The sequence below is a fragment of the Triturus cristatus genome, chromosome 7, assembly GCF_964204655.1.
Source record: "Triturus cristatus chromosome 7, aTriCri1.1, whole genome shotgun sequence".
Lineage (NCBI taxonomy): Eukaryota > Metazoa > Chordata > Amphibia > Caudata > Salamandridae > Triturus > Triturus cristatus.
In genome coordinates, this window is record NC_140590.1 from 181594019 (window position 1) to 181616824 (window position 22806).

A 22806-nucleotide genomic window follows, 5' to 3' on the forward strand; every position below is an offset into this window, starting at 1 on the left:
CAGAGTCTCGCGGCGGTATGGGAGAAGGACCGGCCACCCCATCGGGCTTTGTTGATTTTTGTTGTAGTTGCTAGGTGCAGTGAACCAGAGCGAAGGGCTCTAGATGGAGCGTAAGGCATAACTAAGGGGAACAGAATGGCAGGGCCTGTACGATGGAAGGATTTGTGCACAATGCACATAGCCTTAAACTGAGCTCTGGCGGCCATTGGGAGCCAGTGCAGTTCTTTTAGAGCTTTCTTAGCTGACTGCCAACGGGGGATGTTAAATAGTAATCGAGCGGCACAGTTTTGTGTGATTTGAAGCCTATTGGTCACTGATGCCGGAGCACATAGGTATAGAACATTTCCATAGTCCAGGCGGGAGAGTATCAGGGCCTGAACCATGATTCTCCTCGCCTGGAAAGGAAGCAGAGGGAGGACTTTACGGAGCATTTTCATTAGACCGACGCACGTAGAGGCAGTTTTGGTAGCCTGGATCGAAAAGTCCAACGCTTTATCGAGCCAGATTCCAAGGCTCTTTATCTGAGGTTTAGGAGGAGGAGGAGCACCGAGGCAAGTGGGCCAAATGGAAGCCAGCGTGGACGGGGGAGAGTTGCCCAGTAACATAATCTCCGTCTTCTCCCCATTAAGTTTGAGACAGGAGGACTGGATCCACTTAGCAACGGCCTCCAGACAGAGGCCCCGGGTGTTGGACGACTCCTCGGTGTGGTCCAGAGAGACCACCAGTTGGGTGTCGTCCGCGTAGGTGACAATACACACACCAAAAGACTGGACTATCTCCGCTAGAGGTCGCATATAGACATTAAAAAGGGTGGGGCTCAGGGACGAGCCCTGGGGAACCCCACAGCTAAGTGGTTGCTTAGGGGAGACTACCTCACCCTCAAACACCTGGAAGAAACGCTCGTCCAGGAAGGAGGTCAGCCATTCCAGGGCCGCGCCCGACACGCCCACGCCTTTCAAACTATGTAGTAGTGTGGCATGGTTAACAGTGTCGAACGCGGCACTGAGGTAGAGTCATATGATGGCTGCTTTTCCTCCCCGATCCAGCACCGATCTAGTTTCTTCCGTCACCGCTAGGAGAGCAGTTTCAGTTCCATGCTGAGGGCGGAAACCTGTCTGAGAGGCACATAGCAGATTACTTGATTCTAAGTAGTCTACTAAGATATTATTGATGTGCCTTTCAAGCAGTTTGCTCATCCAGGGCAGTAAGGAGATAGGGCGAAAGTTGGCCAAGTTGTTCTGGTCCAAGGTCGGCTTTTTCAAAAGGGCCCTAACCATCGCACACTTCCAGGGTACTGGGACAGATTTAGAGGAGATGGAGGCATTAAGGACATCCAAGATGACTGGGCGGATGACATCCATCACCTTATTGAGAGTCTGCGGAGGTGCTGGGTCATTAGGAGATCCCGAGGTGACATTAAGAAGCATTCTATCTAAAGTGACGGGATCTAGGAGGGGGAATTTGTCCAGTGAGCTGGGAACCAAGAGGTCAGAATCTGTAGTGGTGGTGCACATCGTGTCACCTTTGCCAGTAGAAAATGAAGAATAAATGGCCTGGATCTTCTGAGAGAAGAAGGTGGCTAAATTATTACAACGGGTTTGCGCGCCGTCGGATGACAGACGCTCAGGAGGAGGGGGGGAGATTAAAGATTTGGCTATTTTGAAGATTTCTTTAGGGGAGTTTGCAGCTAGGTTGATTTTGGCTTCATCGAAATGGGCTTGTGCAGATTTTATTTGGTTTTTGTAGAGCTTTATTGCGGCTCTGTACTCAGCTTTCTTTGATTGTGAGTATTCTTGTCTCCAGGCTCTCTCTAATTTGCGACAGGATTGTTTCATAGTCCTAAGAACCGGGGAGTACCAGGGAGCAACTTTAGCTCTGTTTATTAAGTGCAGGGGTTCCTTTGGCAGGACTAGGTCAAGGGAACTGGAAATCCAGTTATCAAAATTGACAGTGGCTGTATTGGGATTGGCCACCTTCGGGGGTAGATGTTCTGTGAGAGCTAGTTTCCACTTGGAAAGTGGGAGAGAGGCCCATTTTCTTCCCCAATGCTTATTGTGAATTCGTAAAGTGGGGGGAGTGCATGTGGACCATGTAAAGGGTACTAAAAAGTGATCGGTCCAAGGTAGTGGTACAGGAGCCTCGACTGTTAGGCTATCTAGATTACTATAAATGTGATCTAGAAGATGCCCCTTGATGTGCGTTGATTGAAAACCTTTCTGGGACAGGTCAATGGACTGAAGGTTAGTTCGAAAACTGTTGGCTATTGAGTCAAGCGGATCGTCTAGGTGTAAATTCAGATCACCCAGCAAGGTGAAATTTGCCGAGGTGAGCACTAGGCTGGCAACTATATCCATCATGTTAGTGATGAAGTTGTTAAGGGTGCCAGGTGGTCGATAGACTAAAATACCAGAGAAAGTGGTGGAAGGGGAGAACTCAAGAGTGAAATGTAAGTTCTCGCACGCTGGCGTGGAGGAGGGAGTGACCCGGCATCTAAAGTTGTCCCTATAGATAATGGCCAACCCTCCACCTCTGCCAGTCTTGCGATCCAATCGTTTAAGAGTATAACCTTGGGGGATGGCCCAAACTGTTGCAGGATCGGTTTCTAGCTGAAGCCATGTCTCTGTTAAGAAGAGGACATCCGGATTGAGCTCCTCTATCAACATGGCCAGCTCAGCATAGTGTTTCGGCAGGGATCGGCAATTGAGGAGGAACATCCTCCATTTCTGCTTGAGGGAATGTTTCCCTGTATTTGGGGTAAGAATGCCCCAATCACATGTTTTACAGTGGGCCTTCGAATTTGTAGGAAAGACTGAGTGTATGCATAATGGGTTGCAGGTAGGGCGCAGTGCGTACAGTGAGGAGGTACTATATGAAAGAAAGTTTCCTACCATGTTAACGGCTAGGGCCGGAAGCTGGAAGCGTCTGGACGCGGACTGGCTTCTCTTTGGCGCCTCTTCGGCGCGTCTAGGGCGCTACCGCTGCGCGTGCCGCTGCGCGGTACAATTGGAGTTGATATAGATTAGGCTCAAGGAACACTAGAGCGTCACCCCACTAAGATGGCCGCCGAATAATGGCAATACCAGGAAGTAGGATCGCCCTGTTCTCCCTCCACATCAATCAGCCCGAATAGCTGCGGTGGACCGGGGAGTCAGTGCACAAATCAGGTCTCACTAGCTACAGCAAATTTGCAAGTATAAAAACGATTTTCCTTCTTTTTTTAAAACACATACAGCAGAACACAAATGGTGCTATCACCGAGAGCGCTAGCGCAGGAGTGATCAATTTCAGGATTAACTCGAGCGTGTCGGCGCTGGGAGCCTAAATAGTCAGGGCTCAAGGAACACTAGAGCGTCACCCCACTAAGATGGCCGCCGAATAATGGCAATACCAGGAAGTAGGATCGCCCTGTTCTCCCTCCACATCGATCAGCCCGAATAGCTGCGGTGGACCGGGGAGTCAGTGCACAAATCAGGTCTCACTAGCAACAGCAAATTTGCAAGTATAAAAACGATTTTCCTTCTTTTTTTAAAACACATACAGCAGAACACAAATGGTGCTATCACCGAGAGCGCTAGCGCAGGAGTGATCAATTTCAGGATTAACTCGAGCGTGTCGGCGCTGGGAGCCTAAATAGTCAGGGCTCAAGGAACACTAGAGCGTCACCCCACTAAGATGGCCGCCGAATAATGACAATTCCAGGAAGTAGGATCGCCCTGTTCTCCCTCCACATCAATCAGCCCGAATAGCTGCGTTGGACCGGGGAGTCAGTGCACAAATCAGGTCTCACTAGCAACAGCAAATTTGCAAGTATAAAAACGATTTTCCTTCTTTTTTTAAAACACATACAGCAGAAAACAAATGGTGCTATCACCGAGAGCGCTAGCGCAGGAGTGAACAATTTCAGGATTAACTCGAGCGTGTCGGCGCTGGGAGCCTAAATAGTCAGGGCTCAAGGAACACTAGAGCGTCACCCCACTAAGATGGCCGCCGAATAATGGCAATACCAGGAAGTAGGATCGCCCTGTTCTCCCTCCACATCAATCAGCCCGAATAGCTGCGGTGAACCGGGGAGTCAGTGCACAAATCAGGTCTCACTAGCAACAGCAAATTTGCAAGTATAAAAACGATTTTCCTTCTTTTTTTAAAACACATACAGCAGAACACAAATGGTGCTATAACCGAGAGCGCTAGCGCAGGAGTGATCAATTTCAGGATTGATCCAGAGAACCAGGTCAGTAGAGCTGTTGTAGAGCCAGAGAACTAGATCAGCAGAGCTGCTCTGTAGCATAAGAACCAGGTCAGCAGAGCTGCTCTGTAGCATAAGAACCAGGTCAGCAGAGCTGCTCTGTAGCATAAGAACCAGGTCAGCAGAGCTGCTCTGTAGCATAAGAACCAGGTCAGCAGAGCTGCTCTGTAGCATAAGAACCAGGTCAGCAGAGCTGTTGTAGAGCCAGAGAACTAGATCAGCAGAGCTGCTCTGTAGCATAAGAACCAGGTCAGCAGAGCTGCTCTGTAGCATAAGAACCAGGTCAGCAGAGCTGTTGTAGAGCCAGAGAACTAGATCAGCAGAGCTGCTCTGTAGCATAAGAACCAGGTCAGCAGAGCTGCTCTGTAGCATAAGAAACAGGTCAGCAGAGCTGCTGTAGAGCCAGAGAAACAGGTCAGCAGAGCTGCTCTAGCTGACACTTACTGACTGACACTGACTGACTGACACTGACTGACTGACACTGACTGACACTGACTGACTGACACTGACTGACTGACACTGACTGACTGACACTGACTGACACTGACACTGACTGACTGACACTGACTGACTGACACTGACTGACTGACACTGACTGACACTGACTGACTGACATTGACTGACACTGACTGACTGACACTGACTGACACTGACTGACACTGACTGACTGACACTGACTGACTGACACTGACTGACACTGACTGACTGACACTGACTGACACTGACTGACTCTGACTGACACTGACTGACACTGACTGACCTCTCTACTCCTCACTCTCTCCTACTCCTCACTCTCTCCTACTCCTCACACTCTCCTACTCCTCACTCTCTCCTACTCCACACTCTCTCCTACTCACACTCTCTCCTACTCACACTCTCTCCTACTCACACTCTCTCCTACTCACACTCTACTACTCACACTCTACTACTCACACTCTACTACTCACACTCTACTACTACACACTCTACAACACTCTCTCTACTACACTCTCTCTACTACACTCTCTCTACTACACTCTCTCTACTACACTCTCTCTACTACTACTCTCTCTACTACTACACTCTCTACTACACTCTCTACTACACTCTCTCTACTACACTCTCTCTACTACACTCGCTCTACTACACTCTCTCTACTACTCTCTCTACTACTCTCTCTCTACTACTCTCTCTCTACTACTCTCTCTCTACTACTCTCTCTCTACTACTCACACTCTACTACTCACACTCTACTACTCACACTCTACTACTACACTCTCTACTACACTCTCTACTACACACTCTACTACACTCTCTCTACTACACTCTCTCTACTACTCTCTCTCTACTACTACACTCTCTACTACTACACTCTCTACTACTACACTCTCTACTACACTCTCTACTACACTCTCTCTACTACACTCTCTCTACTACTCTCTCTACTACTCTCTCTACTACTCTCTCTCTACTACTCTCTCTCTACTACTCTCTCTACAACTCTCTACTACTCTCTACTACTCTCTACTTCTCTCTCTGCTATTCAGTCTCCACTACTCACTCTACTACTCTCTCCTACTCACTCTGCTACTCTCTCTACTACTCTACTACTCGCTCTACTCTCTATTACTCATCCTCTACTCTCTACCTCTCTACCTCTCTCTACTACTCTCTACCTCTCTACCTCTACGTCTCTACCTCTACACCTCTCCCTCTCTACCTCTCTCTACCTCTCTACACGCACACATATGCACATATATGCATATGCATTTATATATATGTATGTGTATATATATATACACATACATATATAAACATATATATAATCTGCATATCTATATAAATACAAATATAAATGCTTGCATACATATACATATATGCATGTTATGTACATGAAATTTTGAAAAACACTAATAAAAGCAAAGCTAAAAACCCACCTAATTAAAAACAGAATTGCTTTAACTTAAACGAGGGCGAGACCTATTGCATTTTCAATGCTTGTTTACTTTGGTTCCATTAAGAAGGCATTCAGGTGTGACACATTTGCCATAAATTCTGAATGGTAGCACTCTAGTTCCTCATTAGATCACTGTAGTAAAGCTACTGCTCACCAGGGAAGTCTGTTGCTGGTATTCAAAGTGCATGTTTCAGTCTGCATGTCAGAACTTTTTAATGAAATAGAAGAGGATTTGAGAAGTCAAAATGTGCCCTAATGTTTCTTTCTGCAGCACTAATCATAATTTCTATGGCAAAATGAACCACCTCATTTTGTTCCTTTGCAAATTAAATGTTTTAAGTGTTACCACTTTATTCCAATCAAGATGGCTTCAGGTGTGCCATACTTTTGTCATAAGTATGACTGTTAGCGCTCTAGTTGTTCTTTAAAACACTCTGAGATTTGTCATTGAGCTATACTTGGGCTACATCTTGGTGATATTTGTGCTACATTTGGGCTCTTTTGTCTCTGGTGGCCATCTTGGGAGACTTGTTATGAAGTTTCCTAATTTCCTCATTGACTACAGTCTCCTCAGTAGGCATACTGTCAGTTTTTTACTTTGATTCAATGAAGAAAGCATTCAGATGTGTCACACATTTGCCATAAATTCAGAATGTTAGCACTCTTTTTGCTCTTTAGATCACTGTAGTAAAGCTACTGCTCACCAGGGAAGTCTGCTGCTGGTATGTAAAGTGCATGTTTCAGTCTGCATGTCAGAATTCTGAGTGTTAGCGCTCTAGTTGTTCTATGGAACACTCTGGGAAGCTGCAGTAGAACACAAAGGAATCAACTGACAGTCTCTGCCCTTGTTGGATGTACATGTTTTACTGAGAATGTCAGACTTCATTCTCACATGACTAAGAAAGTTAATGTGAATTTACAGAAAATATGCTCTCAGTTTAGCTTATAGATCACCTTCCAAACCTCTGTGGGAAAAGCATGTGAAAATAGTTCTCTCAAACATGATTCATGATATCCCAGCAGAAGGCTTTTTCACATGGTAAAATCACCTTAGAACATTCCACAATTCCTAAAATGAGTATGGTACCATCAACAAATGATTTATAATGTAACTAAAGTCTTAAAACCTTCTATTAACTGCAATGCTTTTTAATGAGGTGCTATCATGTATATTGGTCCCAAGATGGCTGCCAACACTTCTTGGATGAAGTGCTGACAGCCAATCAGATCTCACGATGAGATGTGTGGTTAGGCTCCGCCCAGATATATATGTGATTTTACTTTTGATTTTTCTCAGGAACTACTGAACGGATTTACACCATTTAAGCAAAAGGCACGACTCTGAACCAAGGTCTACCATTCTGCCAAATTTGGTGTAATTCCGTTGAGCAGTTCGGGCTGTAGCTGCGTCAACAGGTCCTATGTGAAATTCCATTGGGAAAACGCGTTTTGGGACCCCCCCTTTTTCTCAGCCCCCGCAAGACGAATCACCACGAAACTTTCAGGATAGGAGCGGACCGGAGCTGGCCAAAAGTTTGGAAAATTTCGCGAAGATTCATCAACCGGCGTCAGACTTATTGGGAATAGAATGTTGCGGATTTCCTATGGAAAATAGGTCCTAACTATAACTACCTACTGGCGACCGCCAGTAGGTAATATATATATATATATGTATATACATGTTTTCATACATAATTTTTATATATATTTTCCGGGGCCCCCTGCATGGGCGGGAATATTCAAGTGCTTATGACTATTGATAAGAATCCCCTGCAAGAAAATCTGCAAGTGGTTAATGAATACCCACAAACCTACGAGTTGCCCAGTGTTCACCTGCTTTTGCAGGTGTGATAATCAGAAATGCCCACAAATTTTCCTCTTAGGATAAAATTGAGAATGCAGCACTTCCACAAAACTGGCACAATGTATGAATTTATTAATACAATTCCACCATCCAAGAAGCTGCCTTTTTTCAACGCCAACTTTCAACCTAGGTTCACAAATTACTTTGAAAATCTGAGCAAAAGCCTCAGCTAGGAATTTGAGGCAGTAAGATCAGAAAGAAAGTATGCTAAAAGGCTTGAACCTTGTATTTCCCAGAGACTTCTAGAAGAGCAGAGCTTCAGAGAGCCTGATGACTCACAGAGGTCCCTTTAGGGTAAAGCAAAACAAGGCTCCGATCAGTCTAGCAGTGTTTTTTTAATTCATCGTTTCGCAGGAAGGGTACAGGAGCACAATACCTTGCTTGCACTAATCAATCAAGGACCTTGGAGTGGTAAAGAACAGGCATCCACCAGCCCTGGCCTCTAAGATCATGAACTGATAGCACCTCTATCCTACACAAATATAGTGCCTGATTCAAAAAGGGCCTCCGCACTCGTCGTGGAGGCCCCGCAATCGTAGGCGAGTCTCTGTAATCAGGGCTGAATCTCCGCAATGAGAATTCTCATTGTAGCATTTCCAACCCAAGAGCTGGGATTCCCACATGACTACAGGCCCCCATCACGAATGCAGAGGCCCTTTGCGAATCAGGTCCATAGTGTTTTTGAACTATGTGTGCTGTCGTTTTCTGAAGAAACTGATGTTTAGTGTTTGAACTTGTCATCAGATACCATTTATCTAATTTTTCTCACTGGCTTTCGTAGTGTTATTTGGGGCTCTAGACCCACAAAGAAGTAAAGGCAATAGCATGAACAAGGAAGAGGTATGCAGGAAGTGAAGAAGGGGCCGCACAAGTATGTATCTCTTCCACCTCCCCATCCATCCTCCATCTGATCCTTTATGCTCCACCTCTCCACCCGATAGACTCCCCTTCAAATCATTAGCTACCCATTCCATCTCCTCCATTTTCCCTAATCAGCATTCCTAAAATCTGTAAACTTTTCCATCTTTTACCACCTGATCCTCCATCACATCTTCACCATCTCTATTGTTCTCTACCCATCATCTTCTGCATCATTCCTCACCTCCATCCACCATTTCTATGTTATTTTCCTATGAGCCATCGCCGTCTCTATCTCTTCACCTATTCCTCCAGCTTCTCTACAATATCTCTGCCAGCCCCTTTTTACCCATCCTCCATCCAGTCTATCCTATGTTGCTCAAAAAGGTTTCTCATTCACAAACTCCTCCTCTATTTTTGCATTCTCCACCTCATGTCAATCTTTATCTCTCACTTCTCTCGTAGGGGATTTCCATGTATAGTCATAATCACTGAATAGTCCTGCCCTTGTGAGGGATCCCGGAGCATTGCTTCAATATATATCTTCTTAAGTTTAGAATTTAACTTTTGTTCAGGGAAGCCTGCGAAGACACTGTAGAAAGAGACTGATTATGCAGACTATATACATATGCTACAATGGCCGAATTCTTTATCATAAAGTCAAAAAAGGGCGAGCACAAAGTATTTGAGTATAATTTCAAGATGTTTTTGCAAACAGTATAAATCTCACTTACAAGCCCTTATTTATGATAGAGATGAAGGAGAAGGAGGACAGAGTAGCCTAATAGGCTGTCATTATATAGCTAAAAAAGAGACTGTGCCTTTAAAAACCCAGAGACCACCAGTATCCCAATATGCTCAGCAGGTGGCAGTTGCTTCAGTTCTTTTTGACCGTGATGTGTGGTTGGTCTATCTGTCTGTTTGTCTGTCTGTCTGTCTATCTATCTATCTACTGAAAAAAACAAAGGTTAACGTGATGTTAGAGTTAGGTGTTGAAATGAGGTAAAAAACGAATGTTTAAAAAAACAAAACAGGAAGTTAACAAGTTATAGTTTAATGAGCTAACTATAACTTTCGCCCCACCTTGCACTGCTTATGACCTCATACATTACATCACTCATGATATGTTAAATGACATTGTTGATGACATCACTGATGATATTCACGGAGTTTGCCCTACTGGTCATGGACGGTCATCCCCCACTGCACATCCCCCACTGCACACAGCATTTAGCTGTGTACAGTGGGGATTGGGCAAAGAGCCAGGCCCCGTGTAGAACCCTCCATGAGCATCCAACCCCCCCGGTTAATGGTATTCTGCCATGCACAGCACGGTGTGGTGCTGTGCATGGCACAATAACCGATTATCCTCTGATCCAAAATCGGGAATGAGCAGCCTCTCACCTCAATGTATGGGTAAAAAACATCTCCATCCTCCTTTGGCGCTCCCTCAGCCTCTTCTCTGTTGCTCCATAGGATGCCTGGGCTCCCACCTTGTTTTAGGTGCGAGGGAAGACCAATTAGTCAAGAGAAAAGTAGAAAACGTTTATGATTTTCTGCTTTTCTTTAAGTGATTGGGTCCACTTTCAACAAATGCAAGGTGAGGAGCTCAGGGTGCTTAAGAAAAGAGGCAAAGGGAGCACAATGGTGAGCCACATTTTTTCACACAAACATTCAGTTGAGAGGCTACTTATGCTCCCACAGTGGTCCCTCTATTCACACAGTTCACCAGGGGACACTTTGGGCACAAACTAATTATAGAAAGGTCCCATTTGCTGGACTATAAAATTAAATATAGGCAGCAAAGAAAGTATTCAAACTGGTTGACCAGTTCCAATTCTGGTGCAAACATGAGTTTAATTTGCTATTTATTATCACTGTTGAGCGTACAGAAGGGCTATGATTCATGAGAGGCGAGGCTTCAAATGGATCATGATGACCTTCCCCTCCCTCAACAATGGTATTAAATTGCATATTGCACTCAGCGGATTTGCGTGTATGATTTGCAACATGTTGTTTTTTTAGGTCTCGCCCAAGAAAGCACATGCATTGGTGCTTGCAAAACATTTTGTTTACTTATAGGAGGCTTAGATCCCGCCCATTGCTTACCATTGGATGGCTTTGTGATTTCCTTGCAAATCATTGAAATTACCACCATGCACTGGGAGAAAACTCCCAACATGTCAGCAACATTTATTTTTGTTTTTCAAAAATAAACTCTACTTTGATCTGCTGGTGTACTGATCAACTGCCTGCACAGCTAAGTGTCAGTGTCTTTAGAGGAACCACCATGGTAGAGATCTATGCCAGGCAGACGGAGATCTCTAAATATGGCAGGCTGTAGTGCAAGTACATCTCTCTTCTGCCCGTGCGGAACTGAATATAGCCTACCAAATGTAAAGTAAGCCTAAAAGTTGTTTACCCATAGTCAGCAGCACACAAGGAGTTATATCCATAACCTAACATAAAATCACATTGTCATCTTCTGTAGAGTGATTATAAAATAGAATCTATGAGACATTGATCTGTATACTTTCAAGTCATGTTATGCTCTACTGTGATACCAACATATATCAACTGTAATACTATATCTATCTATCTAGATATAGTGCATGCACAACCGCATGTCCTTCCAAGGCTTGCGTTATTTCCTTTCTATGCACTCTCAAGTGTACACACAGTAGCTCTATGCTTATACAACTATAGGTTCAACAACTATCTTTTTTTAAATGATGTAAGGGCTCATGAAATAATGCGAATAACAATATCATGGATGAAGTTATTTGAGATGTCATCAGTGATGTTGTCCATGAAGTCAGTGTTGTCATCAATGATGTAATTAACAAGTCATGAGTGATGTTATATATGTGAGGTGATAACTTAGTTCACTAAACTATAGTTCTTATCTCATTTCAAAACTTAACTATAGTGTCACTTTGACTTTTGATTTTGTTTTCACACATCTGCTCATGGACCCATAGAACCACTCACACACCCACTCACAGACCCATACAGCCACTCAACCCCACTCAGAAGGGGGCATGTCGAAGCACGTCACTGTTCACATTTCTAATGATAGCAGCTTACTTCTACAAACTGGTGTGCCATATGAGAGTATTTCTTGGAAGGGACAAAGGAAGCAGCAGCAGAATGGGTACGGGACGCTGAGCAGGTAGCTTACGTTAGGCATATTGATCCTTGACAGCCGCTGGAGATGTCTGCATATGGCTGCCATTTTAGAAAATTGGGCTAAATACATTCTGTGGCATTATAAGGCAAGAGGTCATATTTTGGGAATTACCAGTTGCGTTTTTCAGAGATGTTTGGGTGTGCAGGAGCGGGTAGCTGTCATTACGATCAGCTAAAAGAGAACACTGCATCGTAGTGTCTTCGTAAGGGAATGTTTTCTTTATTTAAAGGATCATAGAAGGAATTTAGTAAGAGCTGAATATGAGTATTGTAGGAGAAGAAGTTTTGAACAATAAGGTCAGAGACTATATGGAAAAGATGTTTGGGGATCTAGCTGACAGATGGGATAAAAAGATTGACAATAGTGTGCAAAAGTGCTTTAAGGAATAAAGTGCTAATAAACAGGTGGAAGATGAAAGTTTTTGGTCTGCAGAGGAGGTGGAGCCAGGAACTAGTGGTTCAAAGGTCATAGGAAGTAAGAGAACACATAAGAGAAGGCATTCAGAGATGCATAAAGAGAAAAAAAGGTCTGGGCATAAGTCTCCAGAGCTTGATGTACCTATAATGGCTAAAGGCTTGTTGGAAGAGTCATAATATAGTGGCTGTGTAAGGTTCTTCCACTCGTGGAGATGTGGAGTTGACATGTTCATCGGAATTTGATTAAACGAATGAGGAGGATCAAAGTGAGTGCAGGAATAGAAAGGATCATAAAAGGATAAAGTAGGAGAAGGCTGATTTTGTGGACCCGTTAGGGTAGGAAATGTTTGATCCTCTGCTGATACAACATCTGTTATCTCCTCAGTGGTCTCCAGCTGAGCACGTGGCTCAATATGTTTAGCAGTCAAGAATTTCCAATTGGAAGGGTTTCGAAGTGTGTTTTTAAGCATACATGATATTTAATGTTTATGTGATGAATTTGAATCTGCAACCTTTCTCTAATCAGCTAATCCCTATTTTGTAATTGGGAGGGGCTGTGCTTGAGGGAACGTTACTTTTTCACTCACCCGTGCCGGCACCTCACCTTCCCTCGGATTGCGCTGCCCTCTCCAGATTTCTGACGGATCCCACTATTAAAGCGGATCCACCATCTTGGGCTGTTCTCGTTCTAGTTGCGCAGGCTATAAAAGGAGGAGCAAGGCACGACCACGCAGCATTTAGCAGTTAAGAATTTCCAATTGGAATTGTTACGAAGTGTGTTTTTAAGCATAGATGATATTTATTGTTTTTATGTGTTGAATTTGAATCTGCAACCTTTCTCTAATCAGCTAATCCCTATTGTGTATATGGGAGGCTGCTGTGCTGGGGGGGGGGGAGGTCGGGAGGGGGGGGGTTCTTTTTCACTCACCCGTGCTGGCTCCTTGACTTCCCTCGGGGTGCGCTGCCCTCTCCAGATTCCTGACAGATCCCGCAATTAGAGCGGGCCCCCCATCTTGGGCAGTTCTAGTTGCGCAGGCTATAAAAGAAGGAGCCTGGTGCGACCTCGCAGCATTTAGCAGATAAGAATTTCCAACTGGAAGGGTTACGAAGTGTGCTTTTAAGCATAGATGATATTTAATGCTTTTATGTGTTCAATTTGAATCTGCAACCTTTCTCTAATTAGCTAATCCCTATTGTGTATTTGGGAGGCTGCTGTGCTTGGGGGGACGATACTTTTTCACTCACCCGTGCCGGCTCCTCATCTTCCCTCGGGTTGCGCTGTCCTCTCCAGATTCCTGACAGATCTTGCTATTAGAGCAGGCCTGCCATCTTGGGCCGTTCACGTTCTAGACGCGCAGGCTATAAAAAAAGGAGCTTAGCACGCTGAAGGTGCACCTAAGGCAAGCCCGTCTGCGCCCGTCAGTGCCTGGACAGCGTTAGGGGCCAGGTCCCCTGCCAATTTTAGCTTCACTATGGTATGCTTCTCTTCTGAGAAGCTTCGAGGCTTGGACCTGGAGATCAAACCTATCTGCTGTCACTCAGTAAAGGTAGGCACGGGTCAAGCTGCTTGCCTTGGGTGTCCGTTTGAGCTTTCCTTGAGATGCTCAGGCGGGGGCAGGGGGACGGCAAGTACTCTTCTAGTAAGGCAGAAATCACTCAATGTTTTTTATTAAATTGCCGGTCCCTCTCTAAACACAAATTTGAAATTGTAGATCTTACATCGACACAGCAGATGACCGCCTTTTCTTTTGGTGGAAACTTGGTTGCACGTTCGGTCTTTTCCTGATATCTTAGACATAATTCCGGCGGGCCTATGCAATCACTAAAAAGGCTTAAGGGGAGGGGACGTGGGTTGGCGGTGATCTACAATCAACAGCTGAATTGCAGCTTGTCTAAAGAACAGATCAGCAGCTCCGAAGTTGCTTTTTTCTCACTATCTCTAACAGGCCGGAGCTCTTTAAATGGTTTCTTGATCTATCGGCCACCTGGGTCGGCCACCTCATTCATTACTGCTCTATTGGATATCACTCCTGCATTTGCGATGTAACAATCCAACTTCCTAATCTTAGGGGATCTGAATATACATTTTGATGATCCTCTAGCACACACTGGTACAGGCATAGTGGAGGACCTAAAGTTGTTTCACCGCCAACAGTTGGTTCAGAAACCTACACACACACTTGGACATATTTTGGACCCCATTTTTGCTAATCCGGCTGCAGTGAAAGTAGCCCCCACAGTCCCTGTTGCCTTTTCCGACCATTGTCTTATTCCGTTTCCGATTCAGGATAGCCTGCCACAGATGAGATCGTCATCTGCTCATTTTATTAAGACTCAAAATTGGACTAGAGTCAGCCAAGAGGCTTTCTCATCAGCCTTGAAGAGAGCATCTCCATGTCTAGAACAGTGCCCCTTGGCTTCCAATCAGCCGGTCTTTTTTTTTTTTTTTTTTTTTTTCAAAATTTTATTGAAACAATAAATCAGATACAAGCATGGGCCTACAACCACCAGGGCCGGCCGCTAGATTCAGAAATGATCGTACATTAGTTAAAGCAGTAGGCGACACCTGGGGCCCAGCCCCGTAAATGGCTCAGGATAGCTCGAAAGAAGCAGGAGACATACATTTAACATAAATAACAACAAAAAACAAAAGGCGAGGCATACAGCAGAAAACGTGGGTCAGGCTACATCCGGGGGACTTTACTCCAAGACTTCAATTGGCTATCATCAGGAGGGAGTATTGAAAGATCGGGGGGGGGGTAACGGGAAAGGAACATCCATGTATGTGATTATACAATCAGTTACGAGGAACCGTCAAGGGTCAGGGGGACAAAGCAATATCGGTGTCCACTAGGGGGGGCGTACAGATACCCCCACGATATACGTTCCATTGCCCCCAAATTCTACCCCATGCCCCGGGTTTACCGCGGGCCACATATACAGTCTTCTCCCTGAACATACACCAGTCCATGTTTTCCTTCCATACTGACACGGTGGGTGGCCGCTGGGAGCCCCAAAGCTGCGCTATATCCCTCTTGGCAATCATGTATCCCAGGGCCGCCCACCGAGTCTGAGCCGCGTTATAGTCATTGGGCTCCCACACATTCAAGACACAGCGACGCACCTCCGGCAGCAGCTCCACCCCGGTGACTTGCCCCATGACCCCATGAACCCGACGCCAGTATTCCGCCACCTCCCGGCACTCCCAAAGGATATGGAGAAAGGTGGCACTGAGCCCACACCCCCGCCTGCAGAGCCCATCCTCCGAGAATCCCATCGAGACAAGACGGGGGCCCGTAACATACACCCGGTGGAGGATCTTTAGCTGAACCAGGCGGAGGCGGGCTGGAATGGCAACCTCCTTGGGGGACGATAGTGCGGACTGCCAGTCCTCGTCGTCTAATTCCACCCCGTCCCCCGTCCACGTCTCCCGAAGGCGCACCAATAGGTCGGCCCGATTGTTAATGAGTTTTTTATAAATTAAGGAGATAGTACTGTCGGGAACATGACCATCAAGTATGCGGTCCTCGAGGGGCGAAGAGGCAGGGATCTTGGTCCCCTCCCCAAAGACAGAGAGCAGGGCGTGCCGAACCTGGGCGTATCGGAAAAACTCCTTTTCCGTGAGTTCGTATTCGCTCTGGAGCGCCACGAAGGTCTTCACCGCGCCCTTCATCCATAAGTCTCCCACTCTACTGATGCCAATCGTGTCCCAACGGTCAAACCCCTTCGTTGTCCAGAGGCTTCCCAGTCGGTCGGAGGCAAATAAAGGAGTAGCGCATGTTAGTCGCTCACTCCAACCCATGGCTACATTGGCCGCCTTCCAAATCCGTACCGCGATCTTAGTGGGGCCCGTCAGGGTCCGTCCAGCCGAGCGGGAGTAAAGCGCCCTGTTATAGTTACCGCCGGGAAGCAGGAATTTATCCATCTCATACGCCGGATTCAAGCCAGGCGCATACGTGGCGTGGTTAATGGCTGATAGCTGCGAGGCCCAATAATACCTGCGAATGTCGGGAAGCGCGATGCCCCCGTCATACCAGGGGAGAGTAAGTTTGGCCAGGGCAATACGCGCCCGCCCGTCCCACACCAGTCTCCTCTGCAGACTCTCTACTTCCCGAAAGTAGGCTACTGGAATGATGTCGAAGGAGTTCTGAAGTGCATAGAGGAACCTGGGAAGGGACATCATTTTAAACAAAGCGGCCCGACCCAGTGGGGACAGGGGCAGCCTACACCACCGGGCCGTGTCTTCCCTCAAACGTCGAAGTGGAAGCAGGAGATTGTGCTCATAGCGAGCTACCGGGTCCAACGAGATGTGTATCCCCAGGTATTTAAAGCCGGACAGAGATATTTGGATCGGAAGCCGAAGCGGCAGGAGAGGGGGGCCACCGGAGATAGGATAGACACAGGATTTAGACCAGTTAATCGTGAGACCCGAATTTCTCCCGTAGGAAGTCAGAACATCGAAGAGAACGTTAAGCGACTGCCGCGGCGAGGTAAGATACAGGAGGATATCGTCAGCATATAACGAGACCCGATCCTCAAAGCCCGGGGCCCACCGGATCCCCCTGATCGAGGGCTCCCAGCGGAGCCAAGCGGCAAGTGGCTCCAGGGCGAGAGCAAAGAGCAGAGGGGACAACGGGCATCCCTGCCTCGTACCCCTACCAAGAACGAAGGGCCGAGAGACCCGCCCATTAACCACCACCTGAGCCATGGGTCCCGTGTAGAGAAGCTTCACCCAGCCAAGAAATCCCTCCCCAAAGCCGAATTTGGTCAAAACAGCCCAGAGGAATGGCCACTCGATGGTGTCAAAGGCCATAGTGGCATCTAAAGAAACCAGCACGGCCGGTTCAGAGAGGTACTCCGCCCTGGCGAGGACGCCATGGAGACGCCTCAAGTTGAGGGCGGTGTTGCGATGTGGGATGAATCCGCATTGATCAGGATGAATCAGATCGCAAATGACGCTCAACAAACGATTGGCAAGGACTTTAGCCAGGATTTTAGGCTCTGCATTTAGCAGTGAGATAGGCCTGTAGGAGGCACAGCGGTCCCGCGGCTTACCGTCCTTGGGGATCACGACTATCGTGGCCAGTCGCTGGTCAACCGGAAGGGAACCGGCCTCAAGGGACTCCTGAAACATACGACGGAGGAAGGGCGCTAGTTTATCCGGGCGCAACTTATATAATTCGATAGGTAGACCGTTGGGGCCCATGGCCTTGCCCGAGCGAAGGGACCGAATCGCAGTCGCGATTTCATCTACCGTCAAGGGAGCGTCCAGCTGCTCACGGTCCTCGGCAGAAAGGCCAGGCAAAGCAATGTCCCTCAGGAGAAGGCGAGAATCTTTCTCATCCCTATCAGTCACCGGGGAGTACACAGTCCGGAGGTGGTCGGCAAAACATTCCACAATCTCACCAGGCTCCGTAACACACACTCCATCCGAGACACGCAACTCTGGGACCACACGATTCACTCTCTCCTTCTTATCCAGCCACGCAATCAGCTTTCCCGCCTTGTCCCCGGCATCATACAACCGACCCTGCTGCTCCCTATACATAGTTTTGGCGGCGTCGGTGACAAGAGATCTGTATTCAAACTGTTTCAGATTAAGGGCATGGAGCCCGTCCGGAGTGACATCCGCCTCCAAGGCCGACTCCAGCCCCAAGATGTCAGTCTCCAGCTTCACCACCGCCTCACTCCTGAGCTTCTTAGCCACCACTATCTGGGAGAGGGCGTGTCCGCGGATTACAGTTTTAAAGGCTTCCCACAGGGACATTGCAGACAACACAGACCCCTCGTTTTCAAGAAAGTATTGGTCCATAGCCTTAACCAGACTCTCGCGGGTCGTGGGGTCTCGCAGGTACCACGGGTTAATGGGAGCGATCCGCCCTGCAGACCGCGACTCGGTGTCAAAGAGAAGCCACAGCGGGGAATGATCGGAGATACCCCTCGCCAGGTGCCTGACCTCTCGAATTCGACCCGTCTGCGCCGCGGGCATAAGGAAATAGTCCAACCTAGAAAGACTCCCATGTGCCCCAGAGTGAAAGGTGTATTGACATTGGGTCGGATGCATTAATCGCCAACTATCCACCAGGCCGAAGGTCTCCAACAGACCACCTAGCCAAGCCTGGGCAGCGGGGAGGGCCCTGGGTGGGTGACGATCCAGGTCACCCGAGACCACCGAATTAAAATCCCCGCCCATAAGCAAAAGGCCATCCGGAAGTTCAAGCAGCATTCGACCCAAGTCCGCGAAGGTGGAGTTCTGGAGGCCCGGTGGGACGTAAATTGAGACCAGGGCAAGGGGATGCCCCTCCCACCTCCCAGTCAGACAAACATAACGCCCTCTGTCATCTGAGACCACCCTCGTGATCTCCAACGAAAGCGAGGATCGCAGGAGAATGCCCACCCCCCTGGAGCCAGTTGTGTAACCAGAGTGAGCCACGAGGCGGTATCCCCCCCTGTTCATTGCATGGCAGACATTACCAACCAAATGCGTCTCCTGGAGAAACACCACATCAGGAGTCAGACGACGCAAATACTGCAGAACTACACCCCGTTTGATACGGTCCCCCAACCCATTGACGTTCCAAGACATCAGCTTCAACCCGTCCCCCCCCATCCCCTCCAATAGATCAGAGGTCCCCCCGCAAGCAGCACAAGTCCCAAAAGTGGAAGAAAATCAATACCTCGCCCTGCAAACAAAAACCACACTACAAAACAACCCCTCCTTCCCCCCCACCCCCCCCAACACCCAACTCCCCCCACCCTGCACCCCTGCGGGCCAAAAAACCCCCCAAAATTGCAGTGTGCCTGTCGCCCAACTAACCCCAGTCTACAAAAAGACCCCGGAGGAGGAAAGGGACCCGGCCCCGCCCGCCCCCCATACACATACTAGCAAAACACACTGAACCAAAGAAGTACAACCCAGCTGAGCAGTGCAAATTGGCAAAATCAAGGACCAAAAGTCACTCCAAAGGGGACCCGCCACCGTTGGCACCCGCAGAGGGCCCGGGACGGCCACCTCTGTCAGGCAGCGAGTCCAACCAGTCACTCACGGCCACAGGAGAGTCAAAGAAGGCAGTCCGATCATCATGTTCCACTCGGAGTTTGGCAGGGTAGAGCATAGAGTACTTTAGGCCCAGTTCACGAAGACGACGTTTCACCCCCTGGAAACCCATCCGCTGCTTCTGGACAAGTTGAGTAAAGTCCGGATAAAAGTTAATGGAGGAGTTCTCATATCGAACCGGGCCATGGACCCGCGAGGCCTGCAGAATCGCATCCCGGTCTCTGTAGTAAAACAATTTGACCACGATAGGCCTCGGGGGGGCCCCCGGCCGTGGCCGCCCGCCCGGAACTCGATGAGCCCGTTCAACGGCAAAAAATTTACTCAAGCCCGCAGGGATCAGCTGTTGGAGGATGAGTTCCTCGACCAGGAGGTCAACCGGGCGGTCGTCGGTGGACTCCGGTACGCCGATGACACGGATGTTGTTGCGTCGGGCCCGTCCCTCGAAGTCCTCCAGCCGCCGGGCCATCTGCTCGTTGACCACCTTTATGTCGCCAAGCGCGGCCTGCAGGCCCGACACATCCGCACCCAGGGTGGTGGTCCGTGCATCGAGAGTTTGCACCCTCTCGTTTGTTTCGGAGAGGTCCGCCCGTATTAAGGTGACATCAATCGCCACCGTATCGATCTTGCGGGCCAGGGCCTCATATTGCGTAGCGATGGTCTCCCTGATGCCATCAATGGCGCCCATGATGTCCTGTAGGGAAAGTTCCGAAGAGACGGATGTGCCACCACCGGCGACGTCTGAGGGGGGACCGGCCGTTCCAGGAGAGCCTCTGCCCTGAGTGTAGCGGTCCATGTTGTTGGTCTGGACCGATCCTCCACGGAGGGAGGATTTAGTCTTACGCCCCTCGGGGCCCCCCTTGCCCCCCATGCGGCCACGGACTCCGAGGGGGACCGCCGATCAAGATTGGTTGGGATACCGGCCCTGGAAACCAAAGCCTCACCCGAGGCCACAATATGGCGGTGCGGGGGGACCCAGGGCGATAGGCACTCTAGTGGCAGATGGAGACAAAGCTTTGTGCAGAGTTTAGGGAAACACCCCGCCACCTCAATCGCTCCACCGGCCAGCCCCCTGAGGTCTGAAAGTGAAACCGAAAGTGGCCAAGCGGCCCCTGGCACCGCGCCACAGCCGTTGTTGTTCAACTGCGACACGGCCCCACGGCTCACCTTGCCCCGGGCACCTCCGTCGGGTGGGTCCCAAAAGTTCAAACAACGATATTTCAGGATTCCCGGGTCCGATTGAATTCCTGAAAAGAGATACGTGCTCAGCTGGTCGTCCTCTGCCAGGTTCCATAAACCAAATCAGGATATTGTCAGGATAAATTCCGAGGAGCAGCGAGGGTCCGGGGAGCCCTGTGCTCACGCGACCATCTTGGATGCGCGCTAGGCTCCTCCTCCCAATCAGCCGGTCTTATCCTGGATTAAAAAGCTCTAGATGATATAGCTCCCTGGAAAAAGCAGAATATTGCTCGCTCTAGACCCTCTGCAAAGTGGTTCCCAGAGGATCTTGGGCAGAACAAAAAGTTATACAAGCATTTGGAACGCAAGTGGTGTAAGAGTTACTGCTACAAGATAAAGAAATATACCAACTGGCGCTAAAGGAATATCATAAGCAGATCAGACCGGCTCAGACCCTTTTTTCACACAAAAGATAAACGAGGCAAAGAATGCTCCTCATGAGATTTTTAGCATTGTGAAATCTCTTAACATCTCTAGACGCAGAATCGGCTATTAGAGTACCTAGTTCAAGTAGTTTCAATGCGATTGCCTACTTTTTGAAGATAAAGTTTCATCTCTCTATCCATCCTTTCCTGATTCAGCCCCCAGAAAGGTCCTTTGTGATTAACTGCATATCGGGGAAAAACGTATTCTCCCTGGCTGCTAAAACTAAATCAGGCTCTCCGTTGGACCCGGTGCCCCCGGCTATTGTGTTACATGGGCTTAGCACCCTCGCTCCCACTTTATGCATCTTGCTTAATTTATCTTTTGAAGCCGGGCGACTTCCAGCGGAGCGGAATCAAGCAATGGTGATCCCCTTCTGAAGAAGCAAACTCTAGACCCCTTTAAACCAGCGAATTTCCGCCCAATCTCTTTGCTACCGTTCATGGCGAAATTGGCTGAAAAGCATGTGAATGCGCAGCTTATGGATTTCATTAGGGAGAATAGTCTCTTGCAGGAGACTCAATCTGGTTTCAGGCCACAAGATATGACACAAAATACGTGTTGCGTCTAGCCTCGGAGACACTGCGAAGAGTGGCAGATACAAGGAGACCAGCTGCCCTTGTAATGCTGGACTAAAGTGCAGCATTTGTCACTGTCTCGCATGTGGTACTGTAGGAACGGCTTTGGGCAAAGGGCATAGATGAAGAGCTCTTTAGTGGTTTACGGACTTCCTTTAAAAACGCTCTTTCAAGGTGTTTCAGAAGCTTCATACCTCTGAGATTATACCCCTCCAGCTGGAGTGCCGCAGGGCTCGGTACTGAGTCCCACGCTCTTCAATTTGTATCTCCGTCCGCTGGCAGAGGTAATTGAATGCCAAGGGTGTGAGCATGTGTCATATGCTGACGACACTCAGCTAATCATCACACTGGCGCAAGATGAAGGCAGTGCAGCAGCCAACTATAAATTCTGTCTTGCAGGTCTGGCAACCTGGATGCAAGTGAATTGTCAGACATTATTAAACGCAGACAAGACTGAGGTCATGGTGGTGGGGAGGCAACCTTTAATTAGGTCCTCCGCATGGTGGCCTTGAGCTCTGGGCCCTACGCCGATTCCAAAACCCAAAGTGAAAAACCTCAGCATCCTGTTTGATGAAAAGCTATCATTTGATAGCCAGATCAAGGCTACTGTGGGCACGTGCTTTGGGGTGTTGAGGCTTCGGCCGAAGGTTCTAGCACTCATACCGGCACTCATACCGGATCCAGCAACAACAACAAAAACGGTAATACAGGCTCTCCTAATGTCCAGGCTTACTGCAATGTGCTCTATCTGGGGGTCTCCAATGACAGACTAGGAATGCTTCAGAGAGTACAGAATGCAGCAGCTCAGATGTTATTACGAATTCCTAAATGGCATTCCATCAGCCCAGGTCTTGTGGAACCACACTGGCTTCGTATTAAGCACAGTCTCCCCTTTAAAACCCTCTGTCTCACGCATAGGATATTGAACCGGAAGGGTCCAAGTTACCTTTTTCCTTTGATTCAATTCTATAATCCGTTGAGACATCTTAGATCCAGTGAAAG

General features: G+C 48.1%; 1 protein-coding gene across 1 annotated transcript in view; it reads right to left on the bottom strand.

The window, feature by feature from the left end:
- LOC146809171 (uncharacterized) overlaps window positions 1-22806 on the bottom strand; it is a 259133-nt gene that overhangs the window by 141293 nt on the left and 95034 nt on the right. The window lies entirely within an intron of this gene.